The 25,811-nt window shown below is 44.5% G+C and overlaps 2 pseudogenes; one reads left to right on the forward strand and one right to left on the reverse strand.

Moving 5' to 3' along the window:
* The first annotated feature begins 16,620 nt into the window (after window positions 1-16,620).
* On the forward strand, window positions 16,621-19,115 carry LOC135547820 (serine/threonine-protein phosphatase PGAM5, mitochondrial-like; annotated as a pseudogene).
* Window positions 19,116-19,253: 138 nt separating this feature from the next.
* On the reverse strand, window positions 19,254-25,811 carry LOC135547821 (ankyrin repeat and LEM domain-containing protein 2-like; annotated as a pseudogene).

Genomic DNA, 25,811 nt, shown 5'->3' on the forward strand with positions numbered 1-25,811 from the left:
GACTTGAGGAACAAAGGGAGAAGCTATGTCTCTATCGGGCCGTAGGCAGCTACTCTATCGTAAATACAGAATCTTATGCATTCTAAATTACCACACATTTGGAAAAGGAAAATGCAATAAATATTTACTCTGAGCTGCGCTTCAATAGGTTGGTGGTAGATGGAAGGCCATGTTGCCCAACAGAGTCCTTTGAAGAGTGTCTCTGGTGGTGAACGGGATACGTTGTAGTGTTACCGTTTTGGTAGATGGGATACTCTGTCCGTTCTTTCCTAGCCCACGTTTACAGCGGCCGCTGCTAACTCAAAGGCTAGGAGGTATCACTTCTGTAGTGAATAAGAGTTCAAAGTTCATACCATTGGCAACCAAAGCTCACGCTGAGGTTGGCTTAGTTCTGTAGTTGACATGTTAGTCCTTTTCAACGTATGGACCATCGTCCTATCGTCCTCAGAACAGGAGGTTACATTTTCATCAAGGGCTTATATAGTGGAAGGAGAGAAGGGTTATAAAATATGAAACACACCCATGTCTCTTCACAGGGGCGGGCCACTGATTGAGCAGAGCCCTAACCTTATGAAAACTCAAATCTCTTGTTTGGAAGCTAAAATTACATTTAATCTTTTCACAAATAAATGTATATTTAAACATTTGAATTGCACAACAATTCCATGTGAATCTGATAACTATAATGTGTAGACTTTCCCAGATACAGTTCAGGTCGTCCTGTCATTGTTCTCAGATGACAACCGAGCTGACATCATATTCATTAAGTACCAACGCATATTTTCAACTGGTTCTATAACCTAAATATGGTTCCTTTCCCTCCACTTGTTTGATGTTCTCAGACTCTCTGTTTAACAAAGGCTATTCAAGAGTCCCTCTGTAGAGTCAAGAGAGAGGGAAGGGAGAAAGGTATTTATGGGGGGGGTCATAAACCTTACCCACAGGCCAACGTCATGACAACAGGAACCGTGACAACACACATCATAGAGATATGCAGTGCACATGCCACGCCCACCTGAAGATCTATCGTTTTCAACCATTTATTTCCTGTGTTTGAGGGATGCAAAATCCACTTGTCACTTAAATCTTGCTGGATTGATTGCTTTCATTTTACCTCTGCGACTCTTTCATCCTCTTGCTTGTGCCTGTCGTTTTTTTCCTGTTAATGTTATAATCGTGGAAATGTTTGTAATGACCACTCAAACACACCCCAGTAATGGCTGAAATGGGTTCAAAGGAATACATTGTTTTTCTGTTGCATCTATAAGACCGCTAAAGCTTCGTCTGTGATTTAACACATCGTCTCGACACTTACAGCACAAGAGAATAAATAACTTTATTTTGATGGTTGTACATTTTGTTGTGGATATTAGAAAAAATCTTATTTAATACAGTTGAAATGTTTACAAATTAGATGCGCTAAATGAAATGAAAGCAACTTCCGAAAATTAAAACTCAGATTATAGTTATATGACTAACAATGTAAACTGCTATTATACAGACAGAAAGTGGAGATGTCTGGGTCTCCCTCTGTCCAGTCCTTCAGACTCAACACAATGAAAAGCCCATCAGGCTGGGCAGGAGAATGGAACACACTGAGCCTTGGCTGCACTAGACATAGTTGAGTTTCTTCTTTCCATCAACAAAAGGAGAGTGGAGGGTTCAAATGAGACCAAAGATTGGTATTTAGCTACACCAGCAACCCCTTCACAATACCAATCTGTTTGCTGAACTGTTACCCACTAAGCTGCACACGCATACAACACGCAGCACGCACATAACTACTCTCCCAAAGTGCAGATAGCAATTCAGGTCAATATCAAACCGCATTAACACAGCAGGGGGTAGAGGGCCCAGAGACATTTTTGTTTGGGAAGCAATAAGCTCAGGGATGGGGACCATTGTTAAATAAAGTGGGTTCCTATCTCCAGGGACTTGAACACAGTGCAGGAATCACTTACTGGATTTCCTTTAGAGAAAGAGTCAACAGTGAACCAATCAAGGTTCCTCGCTGAGGAGAAGACCCTAACAGTAGTGTGAGGAGGCCATGAAGGGAGGAACAGTGGGCTTCGCACGGCTCTCCAAATATGGCCCAGTGTGTCAGTGACCGCAAAGGCTAATGGACGGCTCTGTAATCAGGCTAAATATGGCGTAGAGTTCTGCTAATACGTTTCAGGGAAAGCTCACTCCAGCTCAGCCGTTGGCAGTTGATAAATATAGAGGGGGTTTAAAAGAGAGGAAAGTAGTAAAATACTTACTGTTTTGGAGCCGTGCTGCAGAGTGATCTCATAATTGTCTGGAATCTTTTTCACTGGATTCTGAGAGAGAAGAAGTTGATTGTCATACATTCATGGTGGTTGGTGGTGGAGTGGGCTGCCTGGCACTCTGTCATACATGATATTTCAGCTTTAGTGGGCTGTGTGATATGTTAGGTTACCTGGGACGGTAGATAGCCTAGTGGTTAGAGTGTTGGACTAGTAACCGCAAGATCGAATCTCCGAGCTGACAAGGTAAAATCCTGCCGTCATGCCCCAGAACAAGGCAGTTAACCCACTGTTCCTAGGCTGTCATTGAAATTAAGAATTTGTTCTTAACTGACTTGCCTAGTAAAATAAAGGTACAATTACAGGCTGGTTTTCTACCATAGCAGTGACCACTAGGTACACCTGCACCCAATGAGAGGTCTAGGTTTGGCCTGAGGGCTGTGCTATTACCTGTCACAGGCCACCATCAAATCACACCTGCCCTGAGAACTCTAGGCTATTAGTGTTGTCACGATAACAGATTTTCCTTGGCAAAAAAGAAAACACGAAGCAGACTAAATTCTTTAAAACCTATTTTTGTACAATATTGTGTGATATAGCTTGGAAAAGAAACAAATGTGACTGTGAGTAACAATATAAGGCTGTTTTTTCCAACATTAGGACTGTTAATTTTCCTTTGCTTCCTGGTATAGTGATACTGTTATCGTGACAACACTATGGGCTACATCACCCATATCGCACACACAGCAAAGATACATTTACTACTCAGAGAGTGAGTAGAGGAGGAGGAGGAGATGAGAGGAGGAGATGAGAGAGTTTTTTTTAAGGAGAAAACCATGTGGCCAAGTGTCTTCTGGCGGTGCCTTTCGGTGGCCTACATACTTTATAATGATGGCTTTTTATTATGGTTTTATCAGGAGCTTGGTGTGAGAAAGCCAACTCTTGCTCCCCATGATTCATTGTGAAGAACCAGTAAACCTAGATTGCACTAGGTCAACTCAAGATCATTGTGTAAAATGCAACAATAAAGCTGGTCTCAGGCAATGCTAAGACTTTGCTCCCGAGTGGCGCAGCAGTCTAAGGCACTGCATCTCAGTGCTAGAGGCATCACTACAGACCCTGGTTCGATTCCAGGCTGTATCACAACCAGCCATGATTGGGAGTCCCATAGGGCGGCAGGTAGCCTAGTGGTTAGAGTGTTGGACTAGTAACCGAAAGGTTTCATAGATCGAATCCCTAGACTGACAAGGTAAAAATCTGTCATTCTGCCACTGAACAAGGCAGTTAAACCCACTGTTCCTAGACCATCATTGAAAATAAGAATTTGTTCTTAACTGACTTGCCTAGTTAAATACATTTAAAAAAGGGGCAGTGCACAATTGGCCCAGGTTTGGAGTCATAGTTAAATAAAGGTAAACAATTAAAAGACTGTGCTACCCTCTAGTGGTATAACGTAGTAAGAACACACCACTAAAATAATGATGCGGCTCTTATGACTGTAGAATGTTCAGTGTTGCATTCTGAAACGAATGAAGATCATCAGTATGAATATACTTGGCCTGCTTATGTAAATGTCTGTACTTGAGAAGTAGTTTAGGAGCAGATGCTTTTTAAACTCAAGTAAATCTATGTAAAACATTCAGTCGTTTCCTTGTGTGCAAAATATAAACATACAGACTTACATCATCTTCGTCATCTGCATATCCTCATCATCGTCTGCTGTGCTTTCTCTGTACCCTGGTGGTAGTGGTGGGCCACCAAGTTAGCATCCTCCTCCTGACCAGTCAGATGTTGGGGCACTGGGGGGGCCGATGAGCTCTGAGTCCGAGTCACTGATGCCACCACTCTCCTTCTTCCTGCTTGGTAGTGGGTGAGAGTCCCATGGGTTATAATAATCCAGCCAATCACACATACTGGTAATAACACTCTGTTCTTAAATGTATGTAGTTCTGTCCTTGAGCTGTTCTTGTTTTTAATGTTCTGTATAATGTCACGTTTTATGTTTTGCGTAGACCCCAGGAAGAGTAGCTGCTGCCTTAGCAACAACTAATGGGGATCTTCATAAAATACAAAATCCAGTGCATTTGAATAAACCTCCCGCCCAGTCATTTTAACTCAGAGCATGTAAAAGTAATTGGTCAGTTAGTGTGGATTGTGTGTGTTACCTGGGTGCGGGAGCTGTCTCTCTGTTCGGAGCTATGCTAAAACTCAGTTGAAAGGCACTTAGCTATTTGTCACAAACGTAATACTTGCTGACTCCTCTCCTGACTCCTCTCCTGACTCCTCTCTTGACTCCTCTCTTGACTCCTCTCTTGACACCTCTCCTGACTCCTCTCTTGACTCCTCTCCTGACTCCTCTCTTGACATTCTTTGGGTCTGCTCAAAGATGGCATCCTGGTGAAAAGTGCAGGCTTTCTTTCCTGGAGGGAAGTGAGAAAAAGGCTGGTATGAAAGTTCTGTATTCACCTTTTAAAATAAATGTATGGTGAATTTGTTGTTGATTTCAGTGACGTAAAGTACTTAAGTATAAATACATGAAAGTACTACTACGTAGTTTCTTTAGGTAAGTTTACTTTTTACCACTTTATAATTTTACTTCACTACATTCTTAAAGAAAATTATGTATTTTTCACTCCATACATTTTCCTTGACACCCAAAAGTAGTCGTTACATTTTGAATACTTAGCAGGACAGGAAAATTGTCTCATTCACACTTATCAAGAGCTGGTCATCCCTACTGCCTCTGATCTGGAATACTCACTAAACACATGCTTTGTGTGTAAACTATGTCTGAGGGTTGGAGTGTGCCCCTGGCTATCCGTAAATAAATTAAAAACAAGAAAATGGTGCCGCCCGGTTTGCTTAACTTTCACTTCAGTCATTTTCAATTATGACACCTTTACTTTTACTCAAGTATGACAACTTGGTACTTTTTCCACCATTGGTTGATATCAGGTTGATATGATTGTTCGTGTCGCACTGCTTTGCTTTATCTTGGCCAGGTCGCAGTTGTAAATGAGAACTTGTTCTCAACTATTCCTACCTGGTAAAATAAAAGGTGAAATAAAATGTTTTAAAAATACGAAAAATCTCAAGAACTTTGAAAGTTTCTTCCAGTGCAGTCTCAAAAACCATCAAGTGCTAAGATGAAACTGTCTCTCATAGGGACCGCGACAGGAAAAGAAGACCCAGAGTTCCCTCTGCTGCAGAGGATAAGTTCATTAGACTTAACTGCACCTCAAATTGCAGCCCAAATAAATACTTCACAGAGTTCAAGTGACAGACACTTCCACAACATCAACTGAAGACTGTGAATTGGGCCTTCATGATCGAATTGCTGCAAAATATCCACTACTAAAGGACACCAGTAATAAGAAGAGACTTGCTTGGGCCAAGAAACACCCGGAATGGACATTAGACCGGTAGAAGTGTGTCCTTCGGTCTGGGGTCCAAATTGGAGATTTTTGGTTCCAACCGCCATGTCTTTGTGAGACGCAGTGTGGGTGAACGGATGATCTCCACATGTGTATTTCCCACCGTAAAGCATGGAGGAGGAGGTGTGGCGGTGCTTTGCAGGTGACAGTGATTTATTTAGAATTCAAGGCACACTTAACCAGCATGAATACCTCATTATTCTGCAGCAATACGCCATCCCATCTGGTTTGGGCTTAGTGGGACTATCATTTGTTTTTCAACAGGACAATGACCCAACACACCTCCAGGTTGTGTAAAGGCTATTTGACCAAGAAGGAGAGTGATGGAGTGCTGCATCAGATGACCTGGCCTCCACAATCACCCGACCTCAACCAAATTGAGATGGTTTGGGATGAGTCAGACCGCAGTGAAGGAAAAGCAGCCAACAAGTGATCAGAATGTGGGAACTCCTTCAAGACTGTTGGAAAAGCATTCCAAGTGAAGCTGGCTGAGAGAATGCCAAGAGTGTGTAAAGCTGTCAAGGCAAAGGGTGGCTATTGGAAGAATCTCAAATATATTTAGATGTATTCAACACATTTTTTTGGTTTGGTTTCTACATGATTCCATGTGTTGTTTCATAGCTTGTCTTCACTATTATTCTACAATGTGTAGAAAATAGTAAAAAATAAAGAAAAACCCTTGAATGTTCATACAAAAATAAATATACAGGTATTTTAACAAAAATGTCATACACAGGATCTCCACAAACAGACATGACAAACTCAATCAATACACTACAAAGATGTGGCATGATGCTGATGCTAGAGACAACGCAGTCAAATTTCACTTGACTCATTGTGGAAAGATGAGCTCTGAACTACAGACTTTGAATGCATCATCAGAATCAACCAATAGGAATCTCTATGCAAAAAAAAAACGTACGCACATTTTAACTCAGAGGTTCCGAGTTGTCTTGAAAGCAGCAAGTACTGATAATACGATGATGCTGATTCTCTAGTACCAAGAGAAGTTATGACACACAGTACTGACTTCCTTCCACATGCTCCCATGCACAGTTGAGCCACTTTTAAGTAATATAACAGCATAAAGGCACATCAATGAGTTTCCTTTGTTGTGATCCTTCCCTTGTGACCCCTGCACATCTCTTGTCACATGAGATAGTCCGTTCAATTAAAGTTTTATTGTCACATGCACAAGTAAAGTTAAATGTTTAAAGATCTTGTCTTTCTCTTCCTTGTTTTTCTTATTGATCTTTATCGGAGGAGAGTGAGGCCGTGGACAGTGGGAGGTCTGTATGGGTAGGGGGGGGGCTCCGCCCCTCTCCACCCTGGTCTCTCCGCCCCTCTCCACCCTGGTCTCTCCGCCCCTCTCCACCCTGGTCTCTCCGCCCCTCTCCACCCTGGTCTCTCCGCCCCTCTCCACCCTAGTCTCTCCGCCCCTCTGGACCCTGGTCTCTCCGCCCCTCTGGACCCTGGTCTCTCCGCCCCTCTGGACCCTGGTCTCTCCGCCCCTCTGGACCCTGGTCTCTCCGCCCCTCTCCACCCTGGTCTCTCCAACCCTCTCCACCCTGGTCTCTCCAACCCTCTCCACCCTGGTCTCTCCGCCCCTCTCCACCCTGGTCTCTCCGCCCCTCCCCACCCTGGTCTCTCCGCCCCTCTCCACCCTGGCCTCTGGAGTTGTGTGCTCCTGGTGGACATACTGTGTCAGATTGAGGTGTGATGGTGGAGTGGTGGACTCTCTCTGCCCCCATCCTCCTCCTCTGGGGTTCAGGTGGGGGGGGGGCACAGTAGTGCTGGATTTCTCAGAAGAGGGTCCCCAGGCCTCATGTACAGGGGTCGTGTTTCCATGCCGCCGGAGGGACAGCAGGGGAGGGTGCAGCTGAAGCAGCTTCAGTCCTGAGCTGTAGGGAGCAGGGGTTTGTTGTTCTGTGGGAGGTTGACAAACAAAGATCCAACCACCTGTATCAGACACATGAAGTTGATCTACTGCAACTGAAGAGAGAAACACAAATCAAACATTAAATAGTGCTTAAATAGCTACATACATTCACTATTTCCTTTTCCTCTGCCTCGTCTGATGTTCATACTTATCTGCACCAGTATAAATAACACGTCCTGCAGCAGCTGTCTGACAGTCTATCTGGGCAGGTAGTTTTGGTGCTCCTCTGGGGCAGTCATCCATTAGGGGCAGAGTCTGCTGTCTGAGCCCCAGCCTGAGGCCATGCCATGGGGAGGGGTTGGAAGCTGGTCTGGGAAGGGGAGTAAGATCCTGGACCCTCACTGGGAGGTCTGAAGATGAGAAAACAGACCAAGGGAATGTTTCAAATGCCATTTTTAAGGTAAGTGAACCAAAGTATTCCTGCAATGTTATAATATGGATCAAAAGGAATGCAAAGCAATATACAGCTTGTTTCTGTTTACGCTCGCTTACATATCTCTTGTCCCTTCTACAGTTATATCTGATGGTCTTCTCAGTGATCCATGAGACAGCATATTCTCTACCTCCTCTCTAAAACACACAGAAACATTCATGTAAACAAAAACATTGTGTAAACGTACTATTCCAAAAAGCAAGGACAGAAAACAACCCCTCTAGTAACTGGCTGCCTTGGTTAGAATCCACCGCGTCTGTCATACCATACCGTAGCTTCTGTCACCATAGTAACACTAGCCTACCAACTCACCTCAGCCAACCAGCCATGATTGCTTTTGGCTCTGGTGTCAAAAACTAAATGAGAACATGAGTATGTTCATAAATAATAAATCAGTGACATTTTGTTTGGGTTTCCAACACACAGAACTCACTGTGAGCTGATGTCCTCTTCTCTCTCAGAACACTGCAAATCTGCTAGTGTCAATGCCTGGGGAAGAAACATGACAGGAACACTTAGTGACTAGAACCATACAGGAATGGCCTTATTGTCAGAGATCACCTGGTCTTGTGGGCTCAGTGTTCAGTGGAGACTCGATGTGGACAGAGATGTTGGGGATGAGCACCATCCAGCAGCCTGTCAAGCACGGGGAACTGGGCCTCCAGCTTGGACTCCAGCTGCAGCTCCACAGCCTCCATGGAGGCCTGGGGCCCAAATGTCCAGCACTCTGACGTCTGCTCCCAGGGAACAGAGTTCTGACTCTGAGGTGAGGAGGCCTCTGAGGTGTGGGGTTTGGAGCTGGGCTGGACTGCATTCTGAGCCCAGGGAGGGGCAGGGCTCTGGCAGACATACTGGGTCTGGGGGTTGGTGGGCTTGTGGTGGAGAAACCAAGAGGGTGGTTCAGGGATGGTAACGAAGACAGACTGGCTTGTAGCAGTGTCCATCTCTGAACATGGAGGCGTGGCATCCGTCTCTCTGGCGGCGGCAAAGGGTGGTGAGAACATCGAAGGTGAGGGAGTGGCTACAGAAGCCCTTCAGCAGGGGAGGGTCACAACCAGTCTGGGTCAGGGCCATCCTTCTCCGACACTTAGCTGAGGAAGAGCTCCAGGAAACGCAGGTAATCCTTATCCTCCAGCTCAAACTCCCAGGTCACTACCACAGGAGGGTCAGGGAGGGGCTGTCCTCCCCCACAGCAGTTTGCTCGGTCTTACTTGTCTTACTTGTTTGCTCGGTCTTACTTGTCTTACTTGTTTGCCCGGTCTTACTTGTCTTACTTGTTTGCCCGGTCTTACTTGTCTTACTTGTCTGCTCGGTCTAACTTGTCTTACTTGTTTGCTCGGTCTAACTTGTCTTACTTGTCTGCTCGGTCTTACTTGTCTTACTTGTCTGCTCGGTCTAACTTGTCTTACTTGTTTGCTCGGTCTTACTTGTCTGCTCGGTCTTACTTGTCTGCTCATTCTTACTTGTCTTACTTGTTTGCTCGGTCTTACTTGTCTTACTTGTCTGCTCGGTCTTACTTGTCTTACTTGTTTGCTCGGTCTTACTTGTCTGCTCGGTCTTGCAACATCACACTCTTGCTTCTGCTGAAAACACAAAGGGTTGACACTGTAAATTCTGAGGATTAGCTGAGAAATATTTCTGGAAGATTGTAATTAGATCAAGGTAAAGCTAATGTCTAAGCCTCTCTACCTGTTATGAGGCCTGCTGTGCAGGTTAGGAGAGAGAGCCTCAGTTCTCAGCCGTGTTCTCGGCTGTGTCCCCATCGCTGTACAGCAGGGGGAGCCCACAGTCCGTCAGGGAGCGGTGACTCAGACTGGTCCCCACCTCTCTAGCAGGGCTACAGCCCCCTGCCCTCCTACCCCCTCTCCTCCTCCCTCTCCGACAGGTAGAGCTCCAGGTGGGCCAGGTGCCTCAGGTCCTTCTTCCTCTGTCAGAGCCGCTCCTGAATCATCTCCCCATCCATTGTATCCTGAGGCTAGAAGAGAGAAAATGAAAGAGAATGAAAATCCTTAAGAAACATTAATATTAGCCTTTACTTACGGCTGGGCAGGAAGGTGAAGAGCAGAGATAGTAGTAGACAGTAGCTACCTGGGACAGTGCAGTGCCTTAGTCTCTGCGGTAGCGAGTTGTACTTCCATCTCAGAGGGACCCTGACTGACTCCTCCTCCTCCTCAGTGAAGACCTGCATCCGTCTCTGCCACCTGGAGGAAGACAACAGCCTGGGAAAAGAGACATGATGTCACACATCTGTACCTCTCCTGTGTAGGACCTGGAGAAACACAAGTAACTGAATAGGAATGTCTGTGAATACATGTGAATGAGGTGACTGCTGGTCAGTTTTACCAGGGGTAGTTCAGGGATCAAGCTGAGGAGGAAAAGGGAAATGGGATACCTAGTCATATGTAGAACTGAAAGCATTCAACTGAAATGCGTCTTCCACATTTAACGACAGGCCCAGTGGAGAGCCTCCTCATAGGCTGCTTTCACCTCACCGTCATCAGGGACCTACAGGGCGAAATATGCATAAGCAGGTTGTTAACTGACTATAAAGGACAGAGGATAACACAAACACACACTCCAGGCTGAACAAGATACAACAAACAATACACACAGTCAAAAAACACATTGTGTTGTGCCTGGGGATCTCTCCCATGGTTCCTTGCAGCCTGATACTTCCTGCAAGACACTGAGAACCGGTCCCTGACATGCAGCACCCAGCACAGGCCACACAGTTCCCTGCAGCAGACTGGAGGAAAAAGTCTCTCCAATTAGGCTCTGCTTCAATGGATGAATGTAGTCCAATGGTGTGACAAACATAGAAAGTCTCTTACTAATAGTTTGTATAGTGACCGAGTCCAGAGTTCCGTCCCCATTGGGTCCAGTCTGAAGAATCCACTGCCGGTCACAAACTTCATCAAAGCCTCTAGAAAGGCCTTGGCCACACACGGCTGCTGCTGGGAGTCCTTCTGACTGATCTAAAGACAGACAACCAAGTTAGTCACCACAAGATTCAACATAATACTCCAAATAGTCTAATTTCACTCAAGAAAATTGAGGGTTTTCCCCCATTTTATGAAGGTAACTATGTATTCTAAAACAGATAGGAAGGGGAGGGTGTAGGGACATAGACAGCAGGGTACACTACCTTGTGTAGGAGAAGAGACTAAATAACTTGTGCAGGAGATGTCGAGAATGTCACAGGGGGCTGATGTACCAGTTGGCAGATCTCAGGAGCAGCATTACCTTCTGGAGGACCCCTGACACGGTATGTCCCCTTCAACAGTTGTCCTGACACCCCTGACGGGTCCTAAGTATAGAGATATAATTGTTTTCTCTATAGCTTTGAGCAGGTACATACTGTACACACAGTTGAAGTCGGAAGTTTACATACACCTTAGCCAAATGCATTTAAACTCAGTTTTTCACAACTCCTGACATTTAATCCTAGTAAAAATTCCCTGTCTTAGGTCAGTTAGGATCACCACTTCATTTTAAGAATCTGAAATGTCAGAATAATAGTAGAAAGTGTCACGTTCGTCGAAAGGAGCGGACCAAGGCACGTAGAATTCCACATACTTTATTACAAAGTGAAACTTCACAAAACCAACAAAGAATAAACAAACATCCAGTACAGCGCACACTTAGACACTAACTGAAAACAATATCCCACAATGCAGGAGGGGGCAATGGACAACTTAAGTATGATCCCCAATTAGAGACAACGAAAATCACCTGCCTATAATTGAGAACCATACTAAAACACCCACATAGAAATATAACGAGTAGAACACCCCCGAGTCACGCCCTGACCTAAAGCACGTGACAGAGAGAATTATTTATTTCAGCTTTTATTTCTTTCATCACATTCCCAGTGGGTCAGAAGTTTAAATACACTCAATTAGTATTTGGTAGCATTGTCTTTAAATTATTTAACTTGCGTCAAACGTTTTGGGTAGCCTTCCACAAGCCTCCCACAATAAGTTGGTTGAATTTTGTCCCATTCCTCCTGACAGAGCAAGGCCTCTTTGCTCGCACACACTTTTTCAGTTCTGCCCACACATTTTCAATGGGATTGAGATCAGGGCTTTGTGATGGCCACTCCAATACCTTGACTTCGTTTTCCTTAAGCCATTTTGCCACAACTTTGAAAGTAAGCTTGGGGTCATTGCCCATCTGGAAGACCCATTTGCGACCAAGCTTTAACTTCCTGACTGATGTCTTGAGATGTTGCTTCCAGTTATGACATAATTGTCCTCCCTCATGATGCCATTTATTTTGTGAAGTGCACCAGTCCCTCCTGCAGCAAAGCACCCCCACAACATGATGTTGCCACCCCCGTGCTTCACAGTTGGGATGGTGTTCTTCGGCTTGCAAGCCTCCCCCTTTTTACTCCAAACATAACTATTGTCATTATGGCCAAACAGTTCTATTTTTGTTTCATCAGACCAGAGGACAATTCTCCAAAAAGTACGATCTTTGTCCCATGTGCAGTTGCAAACCGTATTCTGGCATTTTTATGGCAGTTTTGGAGCAGTGGCTTCTTCCTTGCTGAGTGGCCTTTCAGGTTATGTCGATATTGGACTCATTTTACTGTGGATATAGATACTTTTGTACCTGTTTCCTCCAGCATCTTCACAAGGTCCTTTGCTGTTGTTCTGGGATTGATTTGCACTTTTTGCACCACAGTACGTTCATCTCTAGGAGACAGAACGCGTCTCCTTCCTGAGCAGTATGACGGCTGCGTGGTCCCATGGTGTTTATACTTGTGTACTATTGTTTGTACAGATGAACATGGTACCTTCAGATGTTTGGAAATTGCTCCCAAGGATGAACCAGACTTGTGGAGGTCTACAATTTTCAGATTTCTTTTTATTTTCCCATGATGTCAAGCAAAGAGGCACTGAGTTTGAAGGTAGGCATTGACATACATCCACAGGCACACCTCCAATTGACTCAAATTATGCCAATTAGCCTATCAGAAGTTTCTAAAGCCATGACATAATTTTATGGAATTTTCCAAGCTGTTTAAAGGCACAGTCAATTAAGTGTATGTACACTTCTGACCCACTGGAATTGTGATACAGTGAAATAATCTGTCTGTAAACAATTGTTGGAAAAATGACTTATGTCATGCACAAAGTAGATGTCCCAACCGACTTGCCAAAACTATAGTTTGTTAACTGCCTTGTTCAGGGGCAGAACAACAGATTTTTACCTTGTCAGCTCGGGGATTCATTTTTGCAACCTTCCGGTTACTAGTTCAATGCTCTAACCACCTGCCTTACATTGCACTCCACGAGGAGCTTGCATGGCAGGCTGACTACCTGTTACACAAGGGCAGCAAGAAGCCAAGGTAAGTAGCTAGCTAGCAAGAAATTTGTGGAGTGGTTGAAAAAACAAGTTTTAATGACTCCAACCTAAGTGCATGGAAACTTCCGACTTCAACTGTACAAGACCTTCCAGTGTATGCATTGATACCTACAGGTTTAATTCCAGTTTTTAGATATTTCTATATTTCAGGTTGGGAATGGTGGTGGACAATTGATTCAGTCCCGCCCCAGTTAGGTGTGGATATACTCTTTAGTACCTGTGTGTTGTGTGCAGGTTGGGGGCAGCAAAGAGGAGGGGCAGGCAGGTACAGGCCCATAGGCACGAGAGCAGGAAGGCAGGAGGACAGGTCTTTGGCTGAGTTCAGCAGAGCACCCAGGGGCTGAGATAACATATCTACCCCAGCCATGACTGACGCATTCAGGATCTGATGACAAAAAGAAAAGTGTAGAATGGAGGAGGCGAGACCCTCCGTCAGGCACAACACACCTGTGAAGCTTTCATAGTTATCCTCATCTCCATGGGTCTCCTCTGACCCGGTCTTCCTGCCCAGTAGAGACTGCAGCTGACCATGAAAGATGCTCAAAGGGCTGCTGGGAGATGTAATTCCCTCCACCTGAGACTTTAGTGGCAACAAACAGCCATCAGAAACTCACAAAATCTCATTAACCTATTCATCACAATCCACAATCCATATACATGTCTCAGTGGTGAACTGATGAGCTAGCAGCTCTTACATGTATGAACAAACGCACACTGACCCGATGAAGTCGCAGTGATCTGTGGGGTAGGTAGTGTAGGCCAGGCCCAGGGAGGCTGCAGTTTCCAGTCACCCAGTCGATAAGCCAGCCAAGTGGCCTCAGGCATCAGCCCCCCTGCAACAGCATGTCCTGGGCATAGACCACCGTCCACACTTCTGACAGCTGCTGCCTCGCGACACCCTCCTGGCACAAGGGCACCAGGCACCCAACACCTGGGGCTGGAGGGAGTGGACACACAGACAGCAATAAACACACTGGCCTGTATTGTGTGTGTACACCTTTTAATATACTTGTGAGTACCAAAAGTCATCTGAAGAATAGCAAACCAACTAAAATTCAGTGAAGTGAGGACATTTTACTGGTCTTCCCTTGTAAAAAGGCTATTTTAGGCTCAGGGGTTAGGGTTAGAATTAAGAGTAAATATTAGGGTAAGGGATAGGTTTAGGGGTTCGGGAAAATAGGATTTTGAATGGGAATTAATTTCTGGTCCCCAAAAAGTAATCACAAGTAAGGTAAGGTAAGTACAGTGGGGCAAAAAAGTATTTAGTCAGCCACCAATTGTGCAAGTTCTACCATTTAAAAAGATGAGAGAGGCCTGTAATTTTCATCATAGGTACACTTCAACTATGACAGACAAAATGAGAAGAAAAAAAATCTTTGAAAAAAAAGTTGATTTCTTCAAACCAAGCTGCTTACCTATTGCAGATTCAGTCTTCCCAGCCTGGTGCAGGTCTACAATTTTGTTTCTGGTGTCCTTTGACAGCTCTTTGGTCTTGGCCATAGTGGAGTTTGGAGTGTGACTGTTTGAGGTTGTGGACAGGTGTCTTTTAAACTGATAACAAGTTAAAACAGGTGCCATTAATTATACAGGTAACGAGTGGAGGACAGAGGAGCCTCTAAAAGAAGAAGTTACAGGTCTGTGAGAGCCAGAAATCTTGCTTAGGAATTTGGCTAACAGCAGGCCCTCGTGGGAGAAGGCTGGGACTAGTACCCCCCTGGACTTCACTGGGCGACAGGGTGGGGTGAGGCAGGACATGGGGTGTCTTGGTGACCCAGCGTACATTGTAGCCAACAGGACTGCAGGAAAAACAGACATCAAAATCAACTATGTTCCAGATGAAAAATGTGAGAACACAGTTCTTTGATTGTATTATGAAAATAAACGTATATAGGAGTATAAATGCTTGAGAGGAAGTATTGACCCTTTGACCCTGAGAAGTCTTTCCCAGTATTCTCACCTGACACTGGCCATCCTGCCATTGGATCTTCAAGAAAGTGACACTTAGCTCCAACTCTGGGATTGCTGCCACGGTCTTCAAGGAGTCTTTGTCCCTGCTCCATAGATACATCTCTCCAGAGACCAGCAATCCTGCAAGCCAGACACCTAGGGAGTTTTTCCTAGCCACCGTGCTTCTACACCTGCATTGCTTGCTGTTTGGGGTTTTAGGCTGGGTTTCTGTACAGCACTTTGAGATATCAGCTGATGTACGAAGGGCTATATAAATAAATTTGATTTGATTTGATTTGACCTACAAACAGAAATGAATCATGGGATTGAGAATTACTGCCGTGCTAGTATGGAATCAAATGGTGTTGAACTGAAAGGGTCACTAAAAGCTTGGGGTCTTCTTCTTGGTGCATCCTGACACCATGTTGATCTCACTGATATGCTTGTCATCCAGCAGGTAAACAAAGTCCTTCTGAACATGAAATATACTAGTGAAAACAGACTAGTAGTATCTGTGCAGTTTGTGAATGTGTCAAACTGTTGATTTGTCAAGGAGAAGGAGTCTGTTTTCCTGCTGGATGACAAGCGTATCAGTGAGATCAACATGTTTCAAGCAGACCACCATAGTCCCTGTGGCCAAGAACACTAAGGTATCCTGCCTAAATGACTACCGACCCATAGCATTCAACTCTGTAGCCATGAAATGCTTTAAAAGGCTGGCCATGGCTCACATCAACACCATTATCCCAAAAACCCTAGAACCACTCCAATTTGCATACCGCACCAACAGATCCACAGATGATGCAATCTATAGTGCACTCCACACTGCCCTTTCCCACCTGGACAAAAGGAACACATATGTGAGAATGCTATTCAATGACTACAACTCAGCGTTCAACACCATAGCACCCTCAACGCTCATCAATAAGCTAAGTACCCGGAGACTAAACATCTCCTTCTGCAATTAGATCTTGGACTTCCTGACGGGCCGCCCCCAGGTGGTAAAGGTAGGTAACAACACATCCGCCATGTTGATCCTCAACACAGAGGCCCCTCAGGGGTGAGTGCTAAATCCCCTCCTGTTCTCCCTGTCACTCATGACTGCATGGCCAGGCACGACTCCAACACCGATGACACAACAGTGGTAGGCCTGATCACCAATGATGAGACCATAGGGAGGAGGTCAGAGACCTGACCGTGTGGTGCAAGGATAACAACCTCTCCCTCAACGTGATGAAGACAAAGGAGATGATTGTGGACTACAGGAAAAGGAGGACCGAGCACGCCCCCATTCTCATCGACGGGGCCATAGTGGAGCCGGTTGAGAGCTACAAGTTCCTTGGCGTCCACATTACCAACAAACTAACATGGTCCAAGCACACCAAGACAGTCGTGAAGAGGGCACGACAAAACTTATTCCTCCTCAGGAGACTGAAAAGATTTGGCATGGGTCCTCAAATCCTCAAAAGGTTTTACTGCTGAACCATCGAGAGCATCCTGACGAGTTGCACCACTGTCTGGTTTGGCAACTGCTCGGCCTCCGACCGCAAGGCACTACAGAGGGTAGTGTGTACGACCCAGTACATCACTGGGGCCAAGCTTCCTGCCATCCAGGACCTCTATACCAGGCAGTGTCAGAGGAAAGCCCTAAAATTGTCAAAGACTCCAGCCACCCTAGTCATAGACTGTTCTCTCTGCTACCAGACAGCAAGCGGTTCCTGGAGCGCCAAGTCTAGGTCCAAGAGGCTTCTAAACAGCTTTTACCCCAAGCCATAAGTATCCTGAACAGCTAATCAAATGGCTACCCAGACTATTTGCATTGCCCCCCCCCCCTCTACGCTGCTGCTACTCTCTGTTATCTATGCATAGTCACTTTAATAACTCTACCTACATGCACGTTTCCTCAATTACCTCGACACCGGTGCTTCCGCACATTGACTCTGTACTGGTACCCTCTGTATATAGCCTCGCGATTGTTATTTACTGCTGCTCTTTAATTATTTGATATTCTTATCTTACTGTTTTTTTTTGGGGGGGGGGGGGGTATGTTCTTAAAGCTGCATTGTTGGTGAACGGTTTGGACGTAAGCATTTCACTGTAAGGTCTACAACTGTTTTATTCGGCGCATGTCACAAATACAATTTGATTTGTCAAAATTGCAAAAATATTCCAAGAAATATAGTGATGTGATTGATGTCAATATCTCTCTGTGAATGATTGACAGTTAAGTGTGCTCTCCAATCCCAGCCAACAGAACCGTGGCCATAGTTTATTCCGTTTGATGCTCGATGACGACGCAAGCCAGCTACTCCCTTTTTAGGTTACTGATGGAGACATCATCATGAACCAACTTCAATAATTTCAGGTTGAGTTGATACTTCGTAATGGTAGGGACTAGCTAACTAAACGAAATACAGACAAGATATCACAGGTCAGATATCACACGTCAAACAAACAGTGTTGATAAATCACTGCGGTTGTGTTATTTTCTACCGAACTAGCACGTATGCTACTTTAGCATACCAGCAGTAACAAGGCAGGTGGCTAGCTGATGCTAACAACACAAACTTTTTGTACTGAATCTCAACATTAAACTCTAATTTCATTCAAACATTATTCTTGTACACATTATTCGAGGACACTGGTCAGCGATTGGCGTTGAAGTATGATGTCATGGTCCACTCCACCATGACTTTGTGCCACAGAGACCGGCAACATCAGCAACTAACTCCCTGGTCAGAGACAACAGGACACCACTCATTCTAACCTCAAACTCAAAAGCAATTCTAAGCCTCCAGTCTGAAGTGTCCTAACCATTGAACTTGTCTGTTTCTCTCTCTGCATTAAAGTTGGATAAAGTGAGCTGTGACCTGCTTAGAGAGAATGCTCCTATTGAGCCTGTGCCACCTGGAAACCTGACAGTTTTGAGTGATGGCTGTGCTTAAACCTTGGAGATAGATGCAATTACCCACTTCACCTTTTTCTTGTGAGATACAATCTATTTATCTCTTGAGATTCAAAGCAATCTGTGTTAAGCGCTGTGCAAAATTAGATATCTGTCGTAACTTTCCCTTACACCCTGTACTGGTTCTTTGGTTTTTGCAGTATCATGAAGATGGAGCTCGGATCGAGGTAGCCTTCCGTCGCTACATCCGCCGTGCAGACAGCAAGCAGAGGACAGATGTAAGATCCTTGTCTGCCACACAAATATTATTCACTACTTTGTGTGCAGGTCAGTGCCTCACGTCAATCAACAACACCCTAGGAATGGAGTTGCATTTCTTTTCACAAGCAGAGCATAGCTCAGCTAATGCATAGTGAGTGATTGTCCTCAGTGAGGTGAACATTCAAGAAATTCATTGACTACTGTAAAGGTGTGCAAAAAAAAGATCTGCTCTGTATAATCTACTAGTTGATGCTCAGCAGTCTCTAATAATCTAGTCCAAGGTCCTGGTTTCCTATGGTAATGTTTTTAATAGGGATATTTCTTTAGGCATTGATTGTGAGGGCATATGTTCTTACAATATGGAACGGTTTCTCTTGGTTGATCCAAGGCTCTGCAGTTTCCCCCAGAAGGTTGGCTGCGGCTGGGCCTGAATAACGGCAGCATCACCTGGATCACCATCAGACTGAGTGGCAGGGTGGGACTGAGGATGGGCGACTCAGGCTTTATGCCTCCTGAAAAACTTACCCGTACCTGACACTCCACCACTATTGGCTGACCCCATGTAACCTGACCTTCTGCTGCCACATCATTTGAAGCAAACATTTCTCCTCTACAAGATAGTTTTGCCCACGTTGGGAATCATTTTTTTGACTAGAGTTTTGTATGGAAAAACATTTGAAATAATGTACTTTACAGTATCTTTTCATTATAAATTGATTTATTTGATCATGCTTATTACATTTTATGAATAAACGGTTATCTGAATACAGCCATAATCATTCTTCTTGTGTATAGGTATGAATTAAAACAACTTAAAACTCAGTCAGTTGTTAGACTATGGACCTGCTGTGGTGGTGCAGGATGTTGGCCAACTTTCCCTTTTGTATGTGCAACACCACCTTCAGATCCTGGGAAGTGACATCCTGTTTTCTTGTGGTTTCCCTGTGCCAGTTTGGGGAGCAGAAGAGGGTCCTGCAGAGGATGGTCTGGGTGCAACAGCTCTGAGCAGGAGTGTGGGGGCCTGGGCTGCAAAAGCTGAGCCTGCTGGGAGAACAGTTTGGTGTCCCAGTCAAGCTTTTCCTCCTTGTCGGCCTTGGCCAGCTGGAAATACACAGCAGAATGAACCACCTGGAGCATTGAAGACAATACAGGTATAAGTCTGTTGACACAGCATAAAGAAACGGAATAGGTATCTAACTCACCTTTGCCACTGTGAAGAGGGATAGGCCATAATGGTGTTCCTCCACTTAGTAATGCAGGGGTTTCTCTCAGGGTCAATCTCCATGTTATTCATTGCAGACAGGACCTCACTGTCTAACTTGGTGGGAGATTCCCTGCAAGAAAAATTCGAAGAACATTGGTTAACACGTCCTTGGGTTACCAAAACAAATGCAGCAGATCATTTTGACAGGTTGACTGATATAATTTACTGTTACAGTAAATATAGACTTACCCGTCCATGAACAGTTCCTGTCTTCGTTTTGTAGGGGTGTCGGTTGTCAGAATTGTTTCTTTCAAAGCGTCTCCCTTCATGGATTTGTAAGATGTGCTAGAGGATCCTGAGCCTCTACTTTCTCTTCTCCCGTCTCGGGGACTACCTGGGCACTCAAGAGTCTGAGCCCTCGTCTACTGTCAGATACTCCTCTGAGCTGGGGTTGGAGAGCTCCTCCACCTGCCTCTTCACCGGACTCCCCTCCCAGGTCCTCCAGAAACTGTCATCCCCCAGGTCCAGGCCCTCTTTCCTGGGTACAGAGGGAGCCCTACGGCCCTCAACACTCTTTACCTCCTCCTGGTCCTCCACTTGGACAGAGCCATCCTTTAGGCTAGATTTCTCAAACTCTGGCAGGAGTTTACACACAGGAGACTGGGAACTTTTCTCCTTTGTGATGGAGACATTCTGTCATTCAGGGTGTTGTTGATCAGGACATGGCTCTGGTTCTGCTCCTCTGGAATGACATCAACCACATGATGAGTTGTAGATTATTTTGGGGGAATTTCCCACTATAATTTTAAGCCTTTAATAATATGATGTTATCACATACAATCAATGTTTCTAAGGTTTGCTATGGAAGTTCTTACCTTTGGAGGGGGTGGATGTTTTAAATCCAGCACCAGTCCACTCTGTCTTCCCATATCCTTCTAGGGGACGCTCAGTCTGGTCCTTCCTATCCAGATACTCCTCCAACCTCCTCAGTCCCTCCTCTGTAGACAGGTCAATGAAGCTATCCAGGAAGTCCCAGTACTCTGCCCAAGGATGCGCCATATCATGTGCAATCTCCCTGACAATAGGGATCACTCAGATAATATACACTGTACTATGTCTGTTCCCTTTGGGACCCAAATGCTGTTTTGTTTAATCCTAATCATGGTAATTTGCCCACTGTCGTTATTATTATTCTGTTCACTCACCTCCCAACACAGGGTCAGATTTGAGAATACGGTGAAAATACTCTGCTCGATCCCTGGGTGGAGTTCTCCATAGTCTGTGGAACTCAGCTGCCTGGAAGACAAAACAGTTACTGGCTTGTAACATTTAGAGACATAGAATAGTGGAGGTGCATAAAGATGGTGGCCTCCATGCACTTACCACAAATGCCTTGTTGGCTAAGTTCGCTGTATTGTACATTACTCTTTTTTTGTATCAAAATTAGCACTGTATACATGATCCCAATGTCAGCTGAAAGACGCCAGCAAACCAAAAAGTAAATTGTGCTGATTTATTGTCGCGCGCCATAGTTTAAAAACTCTGTGGATAGTGCTAAAACAATGAAATCATATCTACATTCTGACAGCCTTATGTACCTTCACCATTAGGGGTAAATTGTAATACCAATACTCCAAGTTATTGAGAATGAATATGATTTCAAATGATGGTGTAGAAGGACTCAGTGGTCCCACGAAAGCTTTCACAGTCATGATTGGCTCTATGGGACTCCCGACCACTGCAGATCCCAGCGAATTAAAATCCACCTCCAATGGGCTTGGAGACCATGGCAAGCCAATCACAGGCTGGAAGCTGTTGCTGGTATCCCTCAGCAAGTGAACATAGCACCGTTCTGTGTCAGCAAGGTTAAAGGTTAGCAATGTGTTCACAAGTTGGAATTTGCACTAGCCAGCATTGGCAACCATCTAAACTTACCCTCCAAATATTCCTTGATTTTCTTTTTTATGACAGGGGTTTTGTTTTTCCTCTCGCATATCACCTGTAAAAGCAGTAATACAACTATTTAGTCTTCTAAAGTGTGCAGTTTCTGGCATGAAATTCATATATATATATATATATATAGAAATAACAGAACATGCCGAAAAGCTGCTGTGTGGTTAAATGTATAGGTAACCTGTTCAGAAATTATGGCTATTCAGCATGGGACATAACACCCACCCTGTATTCAAGAGAATGTTGTGTCTCAAGTTTCAACCGATAGCAGGAGCAACAACAAACTTTGCTGATAGGGTCTAAGCTCCAACACATGCGAACATGATTTATTAAAATGTGTTTTTCTGTTTTTAGATAATTGACACTACAGGTTAAAAAAGTAACACGTTTTTACTTTTTCTTCTCTCCTGAAATTATAAAATAGTTTGACAATGCTGTTTGTCAAATAATATCAATATCAACCGTTAATCTTTTCCAGTGATGAAGTCTCATGGTATAGTGGGGTATGCAAATTGGGTAAACTTTGAGCACCTTTATCTCTTGAATGTTTTCAGGTCCAAAAAGTCACTTTCTGTCCACTTCTACAGGAGTATTTATGGAAGGTTTCATTCAAATGTAATCGGGTGCTTTAAATGTCTTACTTGTGATTAAATCTTTTCCCTACTTGGACGACCCCCCCCATACTTCGAATCGGGTATGACTGTATACACTGAGTATACCAAACATTAGAAACAAAGGTTACGTACGCAACCACGGTTATGTGAGCTATATGGATCACTCCAATATATTGGTATCAATCCGCGGCGGGGGGATAAATCCGAGGTGAGGATTTCCAGATTTACTCCCGTGTACACCTGTGTCACGGCTGGGATCCGCCCCTATATATAGACTCCATGGCCGCGACACACGTTCTCTACATCATTTTTGATGCGCCTCTAGCACCGTAGAGGATTGGAGTGATCCATATAGCTCACATAACTGTGGTTACATACGTAACCGTTATGTTTCACTATATTGGATCCCTCCAATATATTGGTATACCTGTACCAGATTAGTCGGTGCTAGAGGGACCTGGCCAGCCAGCGGCGAAGGCGCATGGACCGTCAATGTGGAAGGAGGGTCCCAGCACAGATGCTGGCCCATGTTGACTCTAATGCTTCCCACAGTTGTGTAAAGTTGTCATGATGTCCTTTGGGTGGTGGACCATTCTTGATACACTTGGGAAACCGTAGTGTGAAAAACCCAGCAGCATTGCAGTTCTTGGCACCTCTGAATGGCACACACAATCCATGTCCTATTAATTGTCTTAAAAATCATTCTTTAACCTGTCTCCTCCCCTTCAACTACACTGATTGTGGATTTAAAAAGTGACATCAATAAGGGATCATTGCTTTCACCTGGTCAGTGTATGTCATGGAAAGAGTAGGTGTTATTAATGTTTTGTATCCTCAGTGTATATACAGTATGAAAGGACGCACAAGATCGAGCAAGCTATAGACTGTTATAAACCTATATCCATCCTGCCCTGCATTTCTAAAATATTTGAAAGCCAAGATAATAAAAAGATCACCGACCATTTAGAATCCCACCGTACCTTCTTTTCCGAGCTGGTCATGGATGCACCTCAGCCACGCTCAAGGTCCTAAACGATATCATAACCGCCATCGATAAAAGACAGTACTGTGCAGCAGTCTTCATCGACCTGGCCAAGGCTTTCGGGCTTGTCAATCACTGCATTCTTATCGGCAGACTCAATAGCCTTGGTTTCTCAAATGACTGTCTCACCTGGTTCACATACTACTTCTCAGATTGAGTTCAGTGTTTCGAATCGGAGGGCCTGTTGTCCGGACCTCTGACAGTCTCTATGGGGTGCCACAGGGTTCAATCCTCAGGCCGATTCTTTTCTCTGTATATATCAATGATGTCGCTCTTGCTGCTAGTGATTCTCTGATCCACCTCTACGCAGAAGACACCATTCTGTATACATCTGGCCCTTCTTTGAACAGGGTTAATAAACCTCCAAACGAGCTTCAACACCATACAACATTCCTTCCGTGGCCTCCAACTGCTTTTAAATGCTAGTAAAACTAAGTGCATGCTCATCAACCGATTGGTGCCCACACCCACCTGCCCGACTAGCATCACTACTCTGGGCGGTTCTGAACTAGAATATGTGGACAACTACAAATACCTAGGTGTCTGGTTAGACGGTAAACTCTCCTTCCAGACTCATATTAAGCATCTCCAATCCAAAATTAAATCTAGAATCAGCTTCCTATTTCGCAACAAAGCCTCATTCACTCATGCCACCAAACATACCCTCATTAAACTGACTATCCTACCAATCCTTGACTTCGGCGATGTCATTTACAAAATAGCCCCCAACACTACTCAGCAAACTGGATGTAGTCTATCACAGTGCCATCCATTTTGTCACCAAAGCCCCATATACTACCCACTACTGCGACCTGTACGCTCTCGTTGGCTGGCCCTCACTACATATCAGTCGCCAAACCCACTGGTTCCAGGTCATCTATAAGTCGTTGCTAGGTAAAGCCCCGCCTTATCTCAGCTCACTGGTCATCACTAAAGCCAACACTTACTTTGGCCGCCTTTCCATCCAGTTCTCTACTGCCAATGACTGGAACGAATTGCAAAAATCTCTGAAGATGGAGTCATATCTCCCTCTCTAACTTTAAGTATCAGCTGTCTGAGCAGTTTACCAATCACTGTGCCTGTACTAGAGGTCGACCGATTAATCGGAATGGCCGATTAATTAGGGCCTATTTCAAGTTTTCATAACAATCGGAAATTGGTATTTTTGGGCACCGATTTGGCCGTTTTTTTTTTTTTTTTACAACTTTATTTAACTAGGCAAGTCAGTTAATAACACATTCTTATTTTCAATGACGGCCTAGCAATGGTGGGTTAACTGCCTTGTTCAGGGGCAGAACGAATAGGTTTTCACCTTGTCAGCTCAGGGGATCCAATCTTGCAACCTTACAGTTAACTAGTCCAACGCTATAACGATCTGCCTCTCTCTTGTTGCACTCTACAGGGAGACTGCCTGTTACGCGAATGCAGTAGGGCCAAGGTAAGTTGCTAGCTAGCAATAAACTTATCTTATGAAAACAATCATAATCACTAGTTAACTACACATGGTTGATGATATTACTTGATATTATCTAGCGTGTCCTGCGTTAGGTATAATCTGACTAAGCATACAAGTATCTAACTGAGCGGTCAGCACTTTCTTTGCGTTTTGCCAGCAGCTCTAAGTTGTGCGTGAAGCATTGCGCTGTTTATGACTTCAAGCCTATCAACTCCTGAGATGAGGCTGGTGTAACCGAAGTGAAATGGCTAGCTAGTTAGCGCGCTAATAGCATTTCAAATGTCACTCGCTCTGAGCCTTGGAGTGGATATTTCCCACCTGTTCCCCATTCACACCTGAGACCTTGTAACACTAACGAGTCACATGACACCAGGGAGGGAAATGGCTAATTGGGCCTAATTTGGACATTTTCACCTAGGGGTGTACTCACTTTTGTTGCCAGCGGTTTAGACATTAATGGCTGTGTGTTGAGTTATTGAGGGGACAGCAAATTTACACTGTTATACAAGCGGTACACTCACTACTTTACATTGTAGCAAAGTGTAATTTCTTCAGTGTTGTCACATGAAAAGATATACTCAAATATTTATAAAAATGTGAGGGGTGTACTCACTTTTGTGATATACTGTAGCCATGCTACTCTTATTTTCAAATGCCTTTTTACTGTTGTTTTATTTCTTTACTTACCTACACACACACTTTTTCTCTCTCCGCACTATTGGTTAGAGCCTGTAAGTAAGCATTTCACTGTAAGGTCAACACCTGTTGTATTTGGCGCACGTGACAAATAAACTTTGATTTTGATATGAACTGCTTTGCTTTTAATAAATGAAAAAGAGTTTGAAAATTCAAACATATATTTTATAGAAAATTGTTGAAAACATGACCAAGCCGCGCAGAGTTTTGTTCGAATTGAAAAGGTCACTCCCCCCTCACATCTTTTTCCCTTTCATGTACCGGGCATAGACCCGTGCCTCGCGGCTCAGCAT

This window comes from Oncorhynchus masou, chromosome 11, assembly GCF_036934945.1.
Source record: "Oncorhynchus masou masou isolate Uvic2021 chromosome 11, UVic_Omas_1.1, whole genome shotgun sequence".
NCBI lineage: Eukaryota > Metazoa > Chordata > Actinopteri > Salmoniformes > Salmonidae > Oncorhynchus > Oncorhynchus masou.